The 9007-nt window shown below is 35.4% G+C and overlaps 1 pseudogene; it reads right to left on the bottom strand.

Annotated features, from left to right (window-relative positions):
• Positions 1–398: 398 nt before the first annotated feature.
• LOC124973919 (uncharacterized) lies at positions 399–523 on the bottom strand (annotated as a pseudogene).
• Between the last annotated feature and the right edge of the window lie 8484 nt (positions 524–9007).

Below are 9007 nucleotides of genomic sequence, written 5' to 3'. Positions count from 1 at the left end.
CAGTCCAACTAGAACCGTTTTATTGTTACCACCAAGAACAAGACTGGGGCTGGTCAAGACAGAAGCATCAAGGACAAGACCCACACTTGGGCAGTGGACCATGACAAGAGTGTATTTGACACTACCACCTTAGGGCTCTGTAAGTAAGAGCCCACATGCCAAATCACAGGCATTAAATCTGAAATTCAATATTAGAGTCAAATCAGAGAATGTGACCTTGACTTTGAAAGAAACATGCCCTTATTCTGAAACTTGGTGAGTTGCAAATGATGACTTTGCCAATGTGTACTTGAACCACAGTGTTCTAAGACTTCTCAAAGACATCTTACATAATAGTTTGGAGACTGGAGCACAAGTACAGATAAGAGAAATTTATATGGACAGGAATAGGAAGCAAATGATGTCTTCAAGGTCCCTTAGAACAACACAAACAATGAGCTCTATACACAACTAGGGAATCTGCTTTTTCCAGTCATTGAATGCTGAGCCCCCATAAGAGAGATGATAAGTCTGTAAGCTTCACTGGTTTTGACCTAATTTAACTAGGTGCAAAACACTGTTTTTAAAATATAATGCAAGGTTAAGAGCATGAAATCTTGGAGGACCTAGATAATGCAATGCTTCTGAAGAAAGCTGCCCCTATCCCGCTAATGGGTCCAGGACTGGTGGCTGGTTCTGTGTGGAAATGCTCTCACTGGGCAGTCCTGCTCTTAGAAGCTGGGTATAGACAGGGCCTGTTCTTGTCTGAGGGAGCCAGGATGCTTGGGGAAAGACTCTCCCTGACCTTCTTGATCCCAGAAGCTGCCTGTGGGCTGGGGCCCGCCACTGAGTCCCAGGCTTGGAGTTGGTCTCTGTGTGGAAAAGCTCTTACTGGGTGGGCCTCTCCTGGAAACTGGTTGTGGATTGTGCCTGGTGCATGAGAGAGCAGGTCTGCTTGGGAAAGATTCTCACTGCCCTGCCCTGCTCTGTGAAGCTGACCTCTGTCGGGGCCTGCCACCTGGCCCAAGCTTCACCAGGTGGGAGAGACTCACCCCACGACTCTATGTTGTTCCTAGTATCTCAATATCTTCCCTTCTTGAATCCTGAGTTCTGGAGTGACTGTAGATGCAGTCACCCTCTAGTCAGCCATCTTGGATCTCCCTACCTTTTCAACTCTAAAGGAGATATTTCTTCTAAATATTTTAAGATAAACCAACATCATTTTTAGTTTACTGAGAAGGAACTTTGTAGTCCTCTGGAAAACTGATGACAAATTCCAGAATATATTATTAGAAATTATCAATTTATAAAGAGTCTGATTTAATTTTTTTCCTCAATATTTAAAGCAGATCAGTATTCCCAGGAAACCTAGAACCTTTTAAAAACAGAAATTTAATATGCTTTAATGACATCTAAATTATGTACTTTTTTCCAGTAACCTGTCATATAGAATAATTAAGTACATTTTATGGGCTTTATTCTTCTTTGCTCTAGGTAATCATGGGATTGTCATCTGTAAGTCATTCTATAAAATGGATTGACAATTGATCCATCACAGGGGTGATGATAGAACCAAACTGTTGTGGTCTGTTTCAGAAAATTGGAGATCCCATTTTTCCCAGTGGTTTTGTAATAATTATTTTAATTTTTTTGCCCCCTGCACTTCCCCACAATTCTTAACAGTCACATGTCAGTGCCAATCACATCTGGACAGAGTTGCTTCTCCAGTACTTCTTTCTTTGAGCTCTCAGAAATTCTGATGAAGTCTGGATGAAATTAAAGGCTCATTAACTAATCAAATTTGTCCCCCTAAGCTAGTTTACCTGTATCAAAAGTATGATATTGTGAAAACCCCTGTCCATTTGGTCTCCACTTTTCATAACATGGATAGTCTACATTTATTTTGGAATTTTAAATTTATTTTTATTTATTCAGGTATATATAAAAGTCCATTTTGCATGAAGTAAATATTAATGTTTTTTGTTTTTATATTTTTATATGCTCTTAGATCTTAAGCATTGAACACTGTTGGCAGTGAAGAACTTTTCTTAAAGTTTTCAGTGGAACTAATAAGGATATGAACCTTTTTTCTTTTTAATTCTTTATATACTGTACCGTGCTTGTCCGCACACTATAACCAGCTATGCCTTCCATTGCATTCAGTTTTATGTAAAAGATTTATATATTTTTAGTATTAAGAGAAAATATTTGAAAGACAAAAATTAGTACCAAGAACTTTCTAGTAAAATTTCATTATTTTTTACAATAGGCAAAATATGAAAGCATATTTATATCACTTTTTTCCTTTTAGCATTCAATTGTATAAGAATTGTCTTAGAATCTCTTTTCAATTAAAATTAAGTAAATGTAATATTTAATTAACATTTTATAAGAGTAAAATAAGCCATACTTGGACCATAAACATTCATAAAAGTAAATGTTCTGAAAAGCATTTTTTAAATTTTGAAGCCACTTGAATATTTGTTTCTTCTCTCCTCCTTAACAAAAATATGAAATGGATAGTCACCAGTCCATAGCATCCATACTCCTATACTTTCTAACTAGAAAGTCTATTATTTCAAAAGATTATCCCTGATTCTTTCTGTAGAAAAATAACACCCACCTGATATATTTACTGTATCAATAGAATTTGGGTTTCTCTAAATACCAGCAACCATAATTAACATTTAAAAATATAATATTTTGAAAGCTCACTGGTGATGAAATCAAACATCAAAACAAGTGATTTTGTAGCACTTTTGTGAGGATAGTCACAATTTTTGATGGATCAAAATGTACTATAATACAAATATTAAACTAGGAATGAAGGCATTTCTTGTGGAAACTGAGGCATGGTAAACTGCTTTATATTTTACCAAATCGATGGTAACTTTGGAAGAAAACCTGGAAAAAAATTCTTCAGGAATTACATCACTGTGGAACTACCTGCAGATACAACAAAAAGATTCTTTTGTGTAGTATAGTTTAGAAAAGTAATAAAACACTTTCTGTTCTGTTAAAAAAAATCATGAGGCACCATTACAGTGGCACCAAACCTATACATAAAGCAGGAATGTTCCAAAGTAGATAAATGAACTAGAAAGTGCCCATTGAAGATTAAGGATAACTGTAAACTTTGACTACAAAGTAACAGAAACCAACTTGAATGGTGACTAAATACCTGATCCAAATCAGGCATTAAATGGCAGAGATTATGAAAAGACTAAAAAGTAAATTTATGAAAACATATTACCTGAATTTTCAGAAGCTAAAATTAGGTTTAGTTAGAAATTCAAATTTCCAATTGGAATCAAGCTTCTCTCTCTTGTGTGGAGACACAGGTTTTAGGGAAAAATTTCAACAACTCCAGTATGCTGCAATTGCAAAGTAATGAGCCTGGCTCCAAAATCCACAAAGAGACACTACTGAGACCCCCTCATAGTGTTAAGTCTTTACTAAAATAAAAGGAGCTGGTTCAGGGAACTGGCAATTACTGAAAGTGAATTCTGTGAGCTAGAAGCTAAAAGGGACCTTTGAGATTGCTTCCCTCCACCTGTTTCTTGATCAGGACAGGTTTGCAGAAGAAGCTGAGAGTTGCCTGGGGCCACTGAACTCATTGAAGGTAGAGCAGTGATGAGCATTCCAATTTCATTTCCCCAAGGCCTAGCTGTAATTAACTACTGGTCCAAACTGTTAGGAAAAGAAATATCATTAAAAATTGTAGGTTAAGGGCTGGGGTTATAACTCAGTGTATAACTCAGTAGGGAAGTAGAGCACTTCCCTACCATGTGTGAGGCACTGGGTTCAGCACCACATATAAATAAATAAAATAGAGATCCATTGACAGGTACACTTTTAAATGCTGTAGAATAAAAGAACACATAGAAAATGCAAGATTCTTACAGAGAAAATAAGTCAATGGGCAAGAAATTCAACTAAAAATTTAATATATTTTTAAAATTAAATGCTGACTGGAAATATTTAAGTGAACAGAAATCTTATTCTTGGTATCTTTCTTACTCAAAACACTTTAACTACACTCTAGACTCACTTACTAGAAATGGGATAATAAAATTTTTGATAGATCAAAATGCTCTATGCAGGGACAAATGTAGAAATGGAGAATACCTCTGAGTGGTGCCTCATGCTTTTGTTCTTAAAATAAGTACTTTAGTCAAAATAGGCTCCAAAGGTCAGCAAAACCCCCACATTCTTTTAATGTTTGCTTGATCAATGTTAAAGTGCTATGGATGAAGTTTTTTAGAACTATACAACCTGAATATTGGTCTCTGTACATATCTATGATTACAAATCTTTATTCACTTTTATATATGTATCATTTTTACTGTGATATTATTTTTATGGAATAAATACTTTGTGATGAGAGGTGTTTAGAGGTAGTAGGTAGGTTTTCTTTCATTTACTTGGAATGACCCAAACTTTACTTTTTCCATATGGAAGCAAGTTTGGAAATGTATCTTGTTATCTATCCTTAAATATTGTACATCAAAAAAAATTTTAAGGGGCCCTGGTTATTGTCCAGTACAGGGGTGGCAGTCCGAGCTGTGAGAGCAGCTGTGACAGCAAGGGGCAGCAGCAGGTGGTCACGTGGCCAAGTGAAGGCAGAGGAAGATGAGACCATGGGTCTTGCTAACTTGCTTAGGACCTTGCTAAATTGCTGAGGCTGGCCTTGAACTTGTGATCCTTCTGCTTCAACCTCCCTAGTCACTGGAATTACAGGCTGGAGGCAAAGCTGGAAAGGATAGTGGGAATACCAAGGCCAAGGCAGTGTCTCACTCACAAAGAGCTGGACTACAGTTTCCTGTGGACTGTATCCACAGACACTTGAAAACTTGCACCACAAGCCACAGATGGGTGGGTGCCACTACTGCTGTGTATAGTGCTGCAATTCTGGAGTACCTCACTGCTGAGGTGCTGGAGCTGGCAGGTAATGCTTCCAAGGATCTTAAAGTAAAGTATATCACTCCATGTCACTTGCAGCTTGCAATTCGTTGTGATGAAGAGTTGGATTCTCTTATCCAGGCTACTAAAGCTGGGGGTGGTGTGATCCCTCATATCCACAAATCTCTGGGAATAAGGGACAGCAGAAAACTGCTTCGATGTTTGTTTTAACTAACATTCTTCCTCCCTGTCATTGTACTCTAACTGAGACAGAAGATAACAATGGTGATATGTGAAAATTTTAAAAACATTTAAATGGAAAGACATAGAAAATTACTGTAGACATACTAAAAAAAGAAACATTTGTATGTTCTCAGACTCAAAGTTTGATAAAGTACCTTTTCATGTGGTGACAGTTGTGTGTTGATTGACTAGGTTTCTCCCATATGTTTTATACAAAAATGGAATTGATAAACCATTTTTTACAAAATTAATTGTCTCAAAACTGTTCTGTTCATGATGTGTTGAAAATATTTTGCTCAGTTTTTGAAATTATTTTAACTCAAATTCACTATTCAGAATAATCTTAAAATAGAGATTGGGAATATAGCTTTATCATGATTGATATGCCATGTTATATTGAATGTGAGATGCTATCAATTTGTAGTAATACTCCATTTATTTTATTATATACCACTAAGGAAGGAAAACTCCTTGAATTAATGCCATCAATTACAGGATACATCTCAATTTCAGAGATGTTAGAATATGGAAAATGTGCATTTAAGATGGAAATGACATAGTAGATTTACTGGACTCCTTTACTGAGCACTTCAACACGTGTCTGGACCTGTGGTCAGTGCTTCATTAATCAAGAACTCTTATTATCCTCACTTTATAGAAATGTAGCCTGAGGTTCACCAAAATTAAATATTCTGCCAAAAATCATGAGAAGTAACAGAATGGAGCAGAGCTAGGATATATACAAAGACCTTACTGACTCAAGAGCCCACACCCTTACCATGAATTAATATTAGATTTATCAAACCTTTCTGCTTTTGGCTTAAAATTCCAACTTTTGCTGGTCTTTTATTGATATAGTAACATACATTAATTTTGTACAATCTATTAAAATTTATTTTTTGTTGTCAGTTTCTAAGTAAGTGTTAGAAAATCAATAAGAACTTAGACAAACTGAATGCTATTAATCAGTCAGACAGAAGAGACATGTACAAAATGCATACTTCTAGGATTTGCCATGTCTTATTCTATATATTTTGTGATAAAGCCCAGAATTCTGATAAGAGAAAGAATGATTCACTGTCAATATCATTTAAAAAAAAATCTTCAAGAAAGAGGAGTGGATGTTTCAGTGAACGTGTCATTTAACAATTTACTTAACAAATGATTTTGAGTAAATATATTCATTTTCCTGAAGCAATAGGGAAGTGAGATTTTCCTTATTTATATTTCCTGTTAGAATGTCCAAAGATAAGCCCTAGAATTTCATTTGGAATAACCTCCAAGTACAAAACATACAAGATACCTGCAAAGCAAACCCAGCAGAATAAAAATGTAACTTGTATTTTATTAATTAAAAACAAAATATTTTTTTCTTGAAATCCAGATCTATCTGCCTTTTTGGATACATTTTCTTATCTTTAAAGCCAGAAACAAAAGAAGAAGTGCAGGCAATTATCTTGCATTTCCAATTAATACAAGGATTGCTATAGCTAAGATTTCAATAATCATAAGAAATTCAAAATCTAAAGAAATACTAAAAATATTGAGAGAATTATAAAGTAAAATTCCATCATAGATACAAATAATTAAATTGATGATAACATAAAACAAGTGAATATTCATAAACTCCAGAGTTTATTATTATTTGTGGAAATTCTTGTTATTGAAGGTACATGATGCTCACTGTCACATAGAATAATGGAATTTACAGCATTTGTGACCATGATAACATGTAAGAACAAAACATTTCTCAGTCAAACACCAACCCTAAAATTTGAGGTGCATGGTTAAAGAAAATTTACATCTTGGAAGAAATAAATAATAATCTGTGGGGAAAAATGGTTCCTAGGAGCTAGTCTCATTTTTAGTTATAGTACATCCAGTTTAAGAAATAGTGTAAAGCACCATGTTTAAGTTTTATATGTGCAATATATATCTGATATTTCACATGTATATAAATTTAGAAAAAAATGTAGAACTTCTGAGAAAACAAAGATCATGAACACATAAAAACTCACACATCCCATGTGTAGATGATAAAACTAATCTTTACAAAGAAAACAATTTTCCCCAAATTAACCTACAATATATCCCTGTAAAATTGTTATGTGCCCATATGAATACATCATAGTAGTTTCTACATTTATTTATATTTGTAAAGCAGTAATTTATAAAACTATAAGTAAATGAAAGAGGAGGAACATAGGAGAAGGAAAGAGGAAATACTGGTTACTGAAATGGAGCATATTATATTCTTTGCTTGTATGATTATGTCAAAATGAAGTTGAATATTAGGTATAACTACAATGCAATAGTAAAAAATCAACATGATTTACATTTAATGAAACAAGAAACCAAATTATAAAGTTCTAAAATTTATTCACAAAATTATATATATAATTGTAGCCAAGCCAAAAAAATTTCAATTATAAGAACAAAAGGAGTATTTATCATTACCTGATATTCATTTACATTCTGAAACTATACTATTTTAATAATCATTAAGTAATCACAATATAAACTAAATCCATATATGAATCCATATGTATGTAAAAATTATACACTTAATTGCAATAGAAAAATCTAAATAAATCAAACCATAATAAGACCAATGTCACCAACTAACATAGACCCTGTCTCAAAATAAAAAATAAAAAGTACTAGGGATATATCTCAGTAGTAAAGTATCCCAAGGATCAGCTTCCAGCAAAAAAATAAAAAGAAAAGGAAAGAAAAAAGAAAATGAAAATGAAAATTGGCTACATCAGGAGGAAACAAGATTCCAATAGGCCACAGATCCTCTCCTGCCAGAAAATGGCATATGGAGATTTGATCAAGACAGTGGGCCCACATGTCAATCACCAGCTGCTGGGCCACAGGCACACGCCTATCAAATAGTATTAGAGGTAGGAGTTGAGGATGCCATGAAAGGATAAGAAAGCCAGAGAGGGTCTATGCCACTGATGTTATCCCCACCTGAGTGGCCAGCAGGACTGAGGGTGCACTTTGCAACAGGAGGACTCAGGCCTGCAGACTCCAGAGACTGCTGAGAATTCAGGTCTGCCAGCTTCCATTCCTGCACAGTCAGTCGTGCTATTCCAACAGCCTCCTTCTCCAGTCTCATAATGCCACTGCCCATTCACCATTTCCAAGCCAGTCCTTGTCCCTAGTGATCTTCAGCCCCTGCACAGCAGAGCAACCTGGGACTCTGAAGTAGGAGAGTGAATCATAGATTAGAATGACTCATACAGTGATCTCAGGGGAAATAGGGAAGGAGGCAGAAGCCCACCCTGAACTCCCAGGAATCAAACACTATTGGACCATTCTAAGTGTTCCTGATTGGACAGGGACTCAGACATGCCCCTCGAGTCAGAGAGCTTTCTCGGTGATTGACAGCAAATAATATCCAATCCAGGCATGAATAAGACCAGAATGACATGTTCTTGGTAGCAGTTTTTTTTTTTTTTTTTTTTTTTTTTTTAGGTTTGGGGATTGCTCCCCAACGTGTCAGGCTGTTGCTATTTTTTTTTTCCTTTTTTTATTTATTATTGTGAACAAATGGTATACATGTTGTTTCTCTGTTTGTACATGGAGTAAAGGCATAACATTTGTGTAATAATAAATTTACATAGGGTAATGTTGTTTGATTCATTCTGTTATTTTTCCCTTCCCCCACCGCTCACACCCCACTTTTCCCTCTATACAGTCCTTCCTTCCTCCACTCTTGCCCCCCTCCCTAACTCTAACACTGAACCTAACACTAACCCCGCCCATCCCCCATTTTGTGTCATCATCCACTTACCAGCGAGATCATACATGCTTTGTTTTTGTGAGATTGGCTTATCTCACTTAGCATGATATTCTCTAATTGCATCCATTTGCC

Source organism: Sciurus carolinensis, unplaced genomic scaffold, assembly GCF_902686445.1.
Source record: "Sciurus carolinensis unplaced genomic scaffold, mSciCar1.2, whole genome shotgun sequence".
Lineage (NCBI taxonomy): Eukaryota > Metazoa > Chordata > Mammalia > Rodentia > Sciuridae > Sciurus > Sciurus carolinensis.
Note: the sequence above shows the minus strand (reverse complement) of the source record. Positions and strands in the feature narration are given on the sequence as shown.